The sequence below is a fragment of the Pinus tabuliformis genome, chromosome 4_2 (assembly GCF_031772625.1).
Source record: "Pinus tabuliformis cultivar Carrire ecotype Pingquan chromosome 4_2, CPIR1, whole genome shotgun sequence".
Taxonomy (NCBI): domain Eukaryota; kingdom Viridiplantae; phylum Streptophyta; class Pinopsida; order Pinales; family Pinaceae; genus Pinus; species Pinus tabuliformis.
The window spans coordinates 145,939,340-145,951,868 of NC_142304.1; the positions used below are offsets into that span (position 1 = coordinate 145,939,340).

Consider the following 12,529-nt stretch of genomic DNA (forward strand, 5'->3'; position numbering starts at 1 on the left):
TACTTCTCTGATTTTTCTGTTGTAGTCCTCTCGTGGTAAACCCTTTTGCCTCAAAATTTCAAATTTAACCATGAATCTGTCAATGGCCAGCTGCATGGTTTGGCACTTATCTTCAAGGTTTAACATTAAGTTCCTCTTGGTGGGGACCCTTTTCACTTCCAAAATTGTACTTCTTCTGTCAGGAATCTCTAATTCGTGCAATTCATACTTACTTTTGGAATTGAGGAAGTGAATGATCCTTGCAACTTCGTCTAGTGTGTCCCCCAATTCTACTTTTACTCTCTGTATGGCTTCTGTAGCCTGTTTTATTAAGTCAATCTACTAAAAAATTACTTGGATGGATGGTCAAATATCATTGACAGAGTCAATGATATTGGCCCACAATTGTTCCTTAGCCTGACAGGGGGGTTCCTTCAATGTCAGTTCCTTCTCCAGGCTTTTTATTATTTCATTTATCCTTGTGGCTTTCTACACTTCTTACTTGTGCATAATCTTGGAAAGCTTGTTGTCAGTCTCCAGACTAGTCACCTTCTCCTTGAGCTTGTTCATTTCAGCAGTCTGAATGGACATGTCTTCCATTGCCTTGACCAATCTACTTGCCTCATCACATGTTGACCCTGTTACTGATGTAGACGATGTAGAAGTTGGCAGTGTTGTAGCCATTGGAGCTGTAGGAGTTAAGGATGCTGCCAAGCTGAAAGGTAGTGCAGTAGTAACTATTGGGATAACAATGGCAGGGGCATTCTCTAGACTAGTTTGTTTTACCTATATCAAGCTATCTAATTCCTTTTTCATTTCCTTCAGCTGATCATTCAATTATAGCACCATGTCCATCATTCCTCATGATTTGTTTGGCTCTCCGGGACCTCTTTTGTTTATGGGCATTCTGAATGAGGCAGCTTTAGTTGTTTCTTGAGAGTTGCTATATCCTCATTCTTCTTCTTGATCAACTTTTCATCATATTTGATGTCACTTGGATCATGGTCCGGCTCAATTATCAATTCCTCCAATGACTTGATGCTATTGTCCTTGGCCTGTGAGGAGGCCTTTGCCAATTTATATTGGATTGTAATGTTGTCTAGTGAACCTTGCAGCCTGTGTGCAACCATGGCCTTTCCTGTTAGGGTGGAGTATATAATCTCTCTAGCCTGTTTTTGAAATTCTATCTGGTCAATGGGATGAACATCCCTGGCCAACACCTCAAAATGAGCTTTTCTATAGTCAGTAGATGTTTTTTGCTATTGAATAGTAGGTTGCATAAATGACACCTGCATTTTGACTACTTTGATGTCAAAAGATGACATCAATCTGCTCTAATTGGTCGGTGTGTGTTTGAAGTATTGGGCATATGTTTTAGCCTTCAACTTCTCATTTCTCATCTTGATCTCCTTGTACCTGTCCTTAATATCCTTTTCCTTATCAGCTGGCCTAGTAAAGGAAGAAACCTCAACACTGAGCTATCTCTCAATCAGTTGGGTGTTAGAGGTTGATGGTTGTTGTGTTTCACCTGAAGAAGTTGTGCCTTTGCTTCTTTCACCCATTGTTTCAGTGTCAATGATTTGCATTGATTCAATGTTTTCTTCCTATTCAGTGACAGGATTCAACTTGGTCCTTTTTATGAGTTCAAAATACTCATCTGTGGTCTCCATGGTAGAACTAGAACCCTCCTCACTGTTTCTCTTTAGATTTCTCTCTTCATTTGCTGGGGTCTGTAAAACAGGAGGATAATTCATTGGTTCCCCTAGTTCTAGAACCTGCAGGAAAGAAATTTGATCAATTTTCTTTTCAACATAAAACAATGTGTTTTCTACATCCACTACTGTGATATCCATGCCAATCAATGTGCTTTCCAACCATTCTGATTGGTTGGCAAACTGCTCAATATCAAGTCTTGGATGGTGGATGAAAGGTCTGAATTTGACCTTGAGTCTTAACTTATTTATGACCCCATGAGGGTCATACTGCTACATAAAGTTGTTCCTAAATTTCATGTCCTACAATATCTTGTCAGCCTCAGGTCCATCTTCTCTATTATTACATATGAAGGGGCCCAATTGGTTTTTCATTTTAAATTGGGTCTTCTTCCTAGCTGCTAGGAAGTTTACTTCATATGATTTGATGATCTGCCTAAAATATTCCAGTGCAAATATCCTCATGGAGAGGTATTTGGGTTGTTTATAAGGGGCAAGTTGGCATCCATAAACTCTAATTTATTTGTGGTTCTGGTACATATACCAGTCTCCCACCTTGATGTTCTTGGCCAACTGTAACACCCTTTTGATTTCCTGGATGATTCTGGGCTGAGGGGTACTGGTCAGCATGTTCATGACTAGATGGACAAATGAATTGATGAAGTACTTATAGGTGAATGCAGTGGAGTATTTCTGGATCAAAGGTGTCCAATAAATAGCTGACCTCTAGTTTCCCTTGGTATCCAACTTTTGGATGCTAACAGGGAATTTATCTGATAGATAATACAAAAACATATGAAATAATACTGAAGAGTACTTGAAAACTCTCTCAGTTGGGATTCTTGTGAACTATTCATGGATCTTGTCTGCAATGAACTAAGCATAGTTTGTACATGACAGCAAGAGGCTTGCCTCAGCTAATGATGGAGAGAAAGGCCAGGATAACCTAATCCACATGCTCATCTGACGTATATCCTAGGATGCAAGAGAGCATGGTAATTATTTGTCTGCCTCTCTCTGAAAAATGGTGGCAGCATAAGGTGGACTATCTGTGGGAGTATGGTGGTCTTCTATGATGAATGTCTGGAAAATTTGTGATATTTTAGATAGGTCTAATTTTACATATAGGTATAACAAGTCACCAATAGACAGTGGGGTTTCATTTGGGCTGGGTTGGACTTGCAACATTTGGTTGATGGATTCTGCAATGATGGTGAATAAAAACTGTTGGTTAGGAGAAACAATAGCTCTTTGGCTAGGGATATAGCAAGCATTACGGAAATGTATGATATCAGGGAATGGTTGCACTTCTGGGAATAAATACTTGGGTAAATTGGATTCCCAAAGGTGGATGCCATTGTTTTGGTTCAGGAATTTAACCTTACTCCAGCAGTGGAGCTTCAAAAGGTAAGCTGGTGAAGCGGTACCTTTTATTTGAAATTCCTTGTTTGCTAATTCCAAATGGTTGATGACCAAGTGAGGGGTTGACAGGGGTCTCACATCCATAGAGGTTTGGGAAGCCATATTTAGGAGTAGAGGTATGAATTAGGCTTGTGGTTGTTGCAGAAGTAAGGTTTGGAAGCTCTGGTTCAGTGAGAGGCTAATTACAGTTTTCAAAAGAAGGGCTTTAAGTATTCAAGTGAATTAATCTTCAATTTAGACAAATATTGATTAATTTCAATTAATTAATCTTTTAATTGGACTGTATGCTTTCAAATTAAAGAGTCATTATGGTTTTCCCAAGAGTACCTGGAATTTGGTGGTATGGGCTGCAAACTAGTTTCAATGGTGAATACAGAGGGTACGGTGTCTTCAGTTGTGAACTGGATGCTCGAATTGGGTGTCCAGAGCTTCTTCGGGTGGCAGACGGTGGTCAATTTTGGTTGCAGAGGTTCAGGGTGTTACAGAATGGCTTGAGCAGCATTCACAGTGAAAACGAGCGAAAAGGGTGAAATGGGGCTTCTCCACCCTTTTAATTGGCAATGGTTACATTTTGGTGCGGAATTTACAAATAAATAGTGCACGATTTTTGGTTTTGACGGGGAGGCGGATTTTTGGGCCATCACACCACTTTTGGAGGGTAGGCAGTATTTCCTTGCGAGCACATTATCTAGCCTGAAACTGCCATGTTGCAGAACAGTGCCCAGGAAAAACTGTGAATCTTGCATTCTCTCAGGCTACTAACGATCAGATGGTGAACGTGCATGATATGGATGCGCACCGTCAGATCTGGGGGTGGGAGATTGGACAATTGTTGCGTGATTGAGCTGCACAAAGGGAATCAGGACCAGGATTTGCGGGATTTTTGGGGCCTGGGGTTTAATTACAAACAATTGTAATTAATTAATACAATAAATCCAGGGTTTAATATAAGCTGCGGGTTTATTAAAGTGGGACCAGGGGTTATTGTGGCAGGGTCTTTTAATTGCACCAAGGGTTGGTGGGTTAAAAGGGGTTTATCGGGGAAATATGAAACGAGGAGTTAGTTAACTTATGCGAGGGGATAAAAACTTAAGATAAGGGGGGTTTTTATGGGTTTTGAAGGGAAATAAGGAAATTAATAAGGGGGATGGTAATATTTGCAATGGAGAATGGGTTTCACACTAGGGAAAAGGGGTTTTGGGTAGGGGATGATTTTTTCAGGGTAATTCCTAGGGGAATGTGTGAAACCATGGGGTAAGAGTCAGGATGAGGGGTGAAAGGTATTTGATAAGGAATGAGGGGATAATGGGGAAATTAATAAGTAATTATGTGGAGGTGAAATGAAATGAGGAGAAATTAATCAAACAAGCTTGTGAATATCTTTTCACTCTCATAAATGCTCCTGCACATGAAACATAGGATTAAGCATGATAAATGTGATTTTTACTTAACAACCTTGTACATTTGCAACCTTTCTTCTACCTACCCTTTATTTATCCTAACATTTTTTCTTCACTTTATTGGGTGCATTTGAGCTTGCAGACCCTTTATTTCCTTTTCTTTTGACAAGCAAACTATCTAATTCTAACCTTATAACTTCCAATGGCTCAGATTATGCTGATGAGCACATTTTTATTCTCTACCTAACTATTGATCTGCCAAGGTGTTGAAGCCCTAAAAATCGGGTCTACAACAAGGGGGATACCCACCCGGTCCGGACCTTGGTTAGCAGCTCCTTTTCCATTTGGTATAGTGGGTCCGGCTGGGGATATGGGACCAGTTTCCCAATTCATGTGTGTGTGTGAAGAATTGATATTTCCTTTCTAAAAGTTCCTAAGTGAGATGCTCTAATTCTAACTCTAATCTAATAACATGCAAATTGTATTCTAGTAAGCAGAATATCTAAGTCTACACTAACCCGGGGTGTAAACCTTCTGTTATGTGATCTAAAATGATTTCAGATAACAATTGGCAATAAAGATCATTCAAGTGTTATGAGAAAAGAATTCAATAAATATGAACCACTTCGTATAAAAAGTTAGACGAAACAGTTGTGAAAAACATATCGCATAATAAGCTACTCATACATTAAGCATAAATAAATAGCTATCACCGGACAAAAGTGCCAAATGATAACTCAGACATTCATGCATCAATATATAAACAGCTGAACATGAATATCACTCTTAACACAAAGGCAGAAATAGTTAAGAGATAAAAGTACCATTTATAACTATTTCTACTCATGAGCTTCAAGCGATAATGATTTATCTCTTCTTAATCTAGCATCCACTAAGAGTACAAAAGTGAAATATCAGTAGCAGATATTAAATACAGATATCAATAAATCTTGTTCCATTCATTCATCAAAACCTCCTCAGAGGGTACAGAAGTGCATGTTTTGGGGATAAGTTTTTGACAAATTTCAGGACCCTTCTCTAAATGCATGAGAAGGGTTTAAATACTACTAACTAAACCTAAAAATAACTTATTACAAAAATGTAGGATGCGGTTTAAATGAATGTCCTCATTTCAGGCAAAAATAAAGCAAAATTAAAACTAATATTGAATCTAAAACTAAAATGCTAACTATTTCTGTATCTGATCCTTGAAATCGCAAGCATTCAACATTTGCTTGAGAAGAGTCAGCTGACCGACTTCCGATTTTAGCTGTGCTGTGAAAACAGAATTGGCAAGAGCTGGCGCCATCTTCTCGGCAAAATTGATGATGCATTTGAGAATCATACACTAACTATGTGGCTTTATCAAGTTTGCCCAGTAAGAATCCCAATTCAACTTAGTTAATCTTTTGATTGATTCTGCCTTTTCTTGAGCCTTCTGTCTCTAGCCTGTCTGCAGTTGCTGTACTTTCAGTAGATACCCTGAAGTGGTTTCAGACAATTACTACTGGTTTTAGGACTCAAGTTTTACTTTTTATTTAACCTCTAGCGTTCTTTTCACAAATTTCTGGGCTTACGGGTGATTGAGCAATTAGAAGCTTTCTTTTTCAAGAATTTTTGCCCAGCAATGCGCGCCTCGGAAACTGCCTCCGTTTCTTGATCCGGGCTTCCTTGGTGCATTTTTTTCCTTTGGCGCGTTTTCGTTTAGCAGATATAAAGCTCAAATTTTGTGAAAATAATGATTCTGTAAGCTCTTGACCCTGAGTTTTAAATTGTTTGTTTTTGATGTCAGTGTTGTTCAGTACCCATTTAACCATGTCTGTGTATGGGAGAACTTTGTGCCTCATCGCTATTCGATGTAAAACGAACAAGCTAAATCTGCAACTGATGCCTCAGAAGGCCCTTGTGAACCTGCAGTAGACGTAACCTCCATCACCTTGGGATTCTCTTCTTCAAGTAGATTATACATGCCTTCCCAAGTAGTAATACCAACGTAGTTACAAGCAATGTCTGTATACAAGGGCGCCATTTCTTTCTCTTCAGAGCTCGGAGCTTTTCCTTTCTTCCCCATAATATCCTATATACTGCTTTGTGCTTTGTATAATTCTTTGTTCTTCGTTCCTGTAGTTTATAGATAAGGTGAGAGTAATGATAAGGAAAGGTGATGGGAAAGCTTTAAATGTCGAAGACGTATAAAATATACCACCTTACATGAAATGGCTCTTCGATAAGCACGAAACCCTATTTCATTAACCACTAGCAACTAACTCATTAATTAGCATTAACGCGCATAACCAGGTCTTGGTTTATGGAAACAGTTTTCTCGAATAATGAGCCCTAAAGATTTGTGATGAAGCGATTTTGCGATTTTCTTCGCAATATCGCAGATCACAACGTCGCAGAATCGAAACATCGCAAAGTTGCTAGCTTGCTATATCACAATATCGCAAATATCGCAGAATCGCAACATCGCTATATCACAAATCGCTAGAGCACAATATATCTCAATCATTCGTTAATCTATTTTCTGCGAAATGCGATTTGCGATATGTGCCATCGCTTATCGGCAGTTTAAAGTTTTTCAGCGTAAGTGATTTTTTTAGACATGCGATGCGATAAATGTTTTCTTAATGTGTAGTTTCACATCGCGATCTTGCAATCTTAGACTTCTGCTTGTAAGGAGGTATCCATTATCTTTTTGCGATGCGATATTTCTTAAGGAATAATTTTACTTTATCATAAAACTTAGGCTTGTTTATTTTTTTAAGAGTATTGTCTTAAGTTTATGATGGTAAGTATTATTGAAAAAGGAAGTTCAAGTACTAATTGATTTTAAAATTTTTTGACTAAGGGCCCCCACTTATTTAGTATTAGGGATAACACTAAATAAAAAGGGGGGTTGTTGCTGGCCACAACACAAGGTTAAACAATTTGGCTAGATCTTTATTCTCTATCTATCAACATAAAATTTAAAACATGAATGAGTCAAGATTAAGTTGTTTGACCATCATGGATTGTGGCATTTCTAACAGGCTGTGCACAACCTTATTTTGCATAGTAAAGTAAAAAGTAGTGGCATTTGAATTTGCACACTTTCATGTTCTGTTTTTTTTTGTTCATATTTTTCACTTTTTTTTTTTATCTTTTTTCCCCTTCTTTTTGTCCTTTGATTATTCTTTTAGGACATACTCTCTTTACATTTTTAAATTTTTTAATATGGAAAACATTTTTCAGAAAGCAAAAGTATGTACAATATAACAAGACTAACCATAGCCAATTCAAAATTATGAATAAAGATTATTATAGGACCCTAACACAGTAGTCACTTATCTTTTTTTGGTAGTTTCATATTCATTATATAAATGACTAATTTGGTAGTTTATATTCATTTTATTTACTTTCATTAATAATCATTATAAATGACTAATTTAGTTGTATATTCATTTTATTTGTGTTCATCATTAATCAATATAGCCTACTAATTAGTAGTTTTAGATTGATTTTATGTGTTCATAATTAATCAACATAAATTAATTAATATGATTTTGCGACTAAATTTAAAAAATGGCATACAATGTGCATGTTCATCTAATATAAAAACGCACAGTTGCATATGTTAATTACAATACTAAACAATATCAAGTGCAACTATAAATAATTTCAACCACATAAATTATATTATATGAAATGTTAAAGTATTACAATATGAGTTTCCAACTTAATATTGGTTGGACTACAATTTACACATGAAATGATGTTTCATCACTTCAAAATGTTATCATTGTGTTGACAAGGCATTGCAGGTGAATTCACCAACTCTAAAGACTTAACCATCAGTCTCTATGTGTGTGTCTTATGTGGGATATTGACTCTAAGGGTATCACTAGACCAACTCTCTTGTCTCTCTCTTTTTGCATTTGTCACTCCACTGTTATTGCTCTCAGCCTCTTTCTTCAATTCTTGCTTCTTACCATCAATACTAAGTTCATTTTCTGAAAACAAAAGAATATACAATGCAGAGTGTAAGACATGAAATACAATGAACACTAGAATATAAACTAAATTATACTATAAAGAGTTTATACAACATATACCTCAACATTAGCAATGTCAAAGCCATTTTCCCCATACAAGCAAGAAACTCGAACAAGTTTTCTTTAGTTCGGCGATAGTGGTCACTATAATGTGACTAGATGACCTGTATAAACAAAGAAAATAAAATTCCACCATATAAAATAACACCTTAGTAACATAGTATTCAACCTTCAAAGAAATCTTAGGCACAACCATGCCCACTAAGTTACATGCTAAAAAGATAAAGTTGTAGATAACTTGTGAAAACAAATAATTTGAGGTGTGATGTTTAATTCTTGTCATTTTATTCACAACAACATTTCATTTTCTAATGCATGAACTTGGTCAAGTATATAAACAACATGTGCTCAAATAACAACATGAAAGTAAACTTTTTTGATCGTCATGAAATTTTTTAACACAAAATAGCTATAAGGATTCCAATCAATATCGTGTAATACTAATTTCATCTTCAAGCTTTGGTTGTTGTTAAATGGACATGATACAAAGTATTTTCTATTTCATAGTTAAAAAACAACAAAATCAAAAGAAACGTTCAAAATACAATCAAACAATAAAGAGAGGATATCATGGAATGGAGATTGCAATTATAAAAAAATTGTTTACCTTTCCACTGATGTCTTGCCTGACATTCCTAAAACATTTGCTTGCCCAAAATAACCATGAGGTGAAAGAATCACAACATTAAAAACCATAGGAATCCCTACTATTTTGTCTGGAAAATCCTTCATAGTTGAATTTGGAGGTAGTTCTTGCACAATCATCTATTTAAGAACAATAAGGAATACTTTATTCATGAAATTGATATGATGGTAGAAATTTCAAAAAACATACATAAAAGATTGTGTAAAATATTAGTAAATGAATTTCAAAACAAGAAGATTGCAAAGAAACTACATCATAATATGGTGTTTTTAAGAATACAATACTCACTTTATCATCTTCCAACATAATTAGAAGGAGACTATCATTTGTGCCACATGGTGGGCTCTAGAATTTATCCATATGTGGGCAGCAATCTTTATGGGAAGTGACAATAACACCCATAAATCCATTTGGATGCATTGGATTCTAGGTGAGGAAATCATAACATGGTAGTAGTTTCATATTTACAAAAGAAACAACACGTTGAGCATTGACAAGCATATTAATAACAAGAAAAAGTGTCTTATGACCAATGGCTATATAAAAATTGCTAAATCCCATGATTCTAAAGCTTTAAGAAGTCAAGCCATCATCTTATGAAAAAAATATTATTACATCTTTCACAAATGGTTGTCTCAAGATAAATGAGCAGATATTGTTGTAAGTATAGTGTACACCACCCTTTCCATGACATCAGAGGCAATTCAATAAGCTTTAACTACCTGTTCACCTGTAATAAGAGGAAAAACTTAAGGAATGCCCCATCTTACACAAATGGCCATTGTGGACTCCCACACAACAGAGTAAGTGGGAAGCATGGGGTTATGGTTGAGGCCTGACTGTCACCAATTAAAAAAACACACTAACAACAATAATAATACCTTTCATTATCATGGCCACATTAAATTTTTCCATGGTTGGCTCTACCTTCAACGTGAGCAGAGATGTTCACTTCATGGCACAAAAAATATGAACAATTTTTTTTTAACAAAACAAATTCTAAAACACACCTCGTCGGCCATGCCTAAATTCATATGTCTACAAATGTGGTCGGATAGAAACAAAATTATCATCCATCAAGAAAACAATATGTCAAAAACGTAGCAGCCAAATTGATGGAAACAATACAGGCTAATGGAAAGAAGAGGAATAATATCCAGATACTAGAGCAGAAGGAAAAGAGTTGGATCAAAGATCTATTTCTAGGAGGGATGGAACATCCAAAATGTATCCTCTGGAAAACGAGATCAGTGGATATGTGGCAAATTTGAATGGATGAGGATGAATCCCAAAAATGGCAGATCTCAGAAAAAATACCCTTTCTCAATAGACTCAAAGGGTAATCCACTAGCTAGTGTGGGGGTGGGGATGTGCTTGATCTTGGGGGGAAATAGAAACAATTGTGGGTGGGGTCTAGGGAGGCATCAAATAATTCATCAACTGATATTCATAGTAGATTCTTCTCTTATTATGACATACATGCCAAATTTATCCCGTCCAGTGGTTCTTAATCATGCAAGAATAATCTCAAGAATCAAATGATAGGAAAAAAATGGTTTGATTTCATTGATTTATACCATGTGCTAAGAGGACTAAACCAAAAGGTAGATCACTCAAAAAATGCAACATCTTCCTACAAGCCATAAAACTAGTTACAAATGGAAGGAACATCACTCCTCATTGTCCCTATACCATGAGCTCTAATTATGATTTATTCAAAGTTTAATGTGCGAGACAGAAAATCGATATCACAATTCATATGTCAAGACAAGAAGAGGCATGCAAGCTTGTGGCAAGGATGAGCATCAATATTCTTGTATACAAAAGGGTGTGACCATCAAATACTAGAGAATATTGTTTTTAACATGTCAGTTAGCTCCATAAAAACAAATGTAGATGGAATTAACCTATTGAATGGGTTTTTGTATTGTCATTTCTAAATATTTTGCAATTTGTATTGCTGGACAGCGTATGGAAGAAGTATGTTATATCCTTATCCTTCCTTCTCTAGGTATTGGTGTCAAGCATCAAGAAAGTATATTCACAGGGCAATGACCACTCTATATTTTAATGGATGGAAGATAAATCATAAGAAACAAAGAAATTCATCAAGATCCACTCCTCCAGCTTCATGGTGACAAGAGAATTGATCTTACAAGAGGAGACACAATGCTCAGTACACTAATATGTTAGAAATAGTAAACTTACAAAAAAAAATAAAAAATTCTCAGCTACAGACAGATTGTGCAAGGTCTCAGTGTTTCGTTCAACCATGAAGAAATATCTATTATGGGATTGTTATGACAAACTATTACCACTGTCACATAAGTAACCAATTCCTCTTTTTAGTGAAATATAAATCCAACATAAGGGAGGATTCCCTTGTAGCCTCAAGGAGTCCTTAAGCAAGAAAAAATCAAGTCTAGGGCCTTCTATACTAACTATGTTATGAAACCAGCTCACAAAAAGATAGAAAAGATAGATCAATGCCTTAGTAATAAGCCACTTTGAGGGGGCAAACTCATTTACATTACAGAAATGAACAATTCTTAGATGATACAAGTGACAAGACCTCCTTTCTATATATAGGAGTCTATGGGGTCATAATATAATCAAAGCCAACATAACAATAATAATGTAAGGGCACAATAATAACAATAGTGGGCTTCTATGGGGCACAATAATAACAATATGGGGACTACATGGGCACAACAATATAATAAGGGGGTTGTACTAATAACAATAAGGGGTTACACTAGTACTATAGGGACCTAACATGCCCCTCTCCTTCAAAAAGTGTTGTCCTCAATGCTTGAGTAGTTCTTGATCTTCTGTATAAATTATTGTCCTCACATGTGGAATCTTCAGTGGGTAAGTTCTTCCACTTGATGAGATACTCTGAAATTGATCTATTTCGTAGCTTTCGATTTCTCGGTTCTGTGACTACTTTAGGTTCCAATATGATTTTTCCTTCCTTATCAAGTTCTTGCAATATTATTTGAACTGGGATCATCTATAACTTTTGAATGAGCTCCCACTCCTTTGGGCATATGGATATATGTAAGGCCTGATGTTTGGAGGAACACTTCGTGGAATCAAATGAATAGCATGACCATGATCACGAATAGGTGGGGGGCCTTTGGGAGTCTCAAATAACTTGGAATGATTGTCCAAAACGTTTTGGAGATTTGGAGAAATACATGATTTCGATGTGGGATCCTCTAGCGAACATAATTGTGCAATTAAACCCCATTGTTCTTCATTTAGAAGCTTTGT

At 36.2% G+C, this 12,529-nt stretch overlaps 1 pseudogene; it reads left to right on the forward strand.

The window, feature by feature from the left end:
* Positions 1-568: 568 nt before the first annotated feature.
* Positions 569-12,529, forward strand: part of LOC149168627 (bifunctional riboflavin biosynthesis protein RIBA 1, chloroplastic pseudogene) — a 58,637-nt pseudogene continuing 46,676 nt past the window's right edge.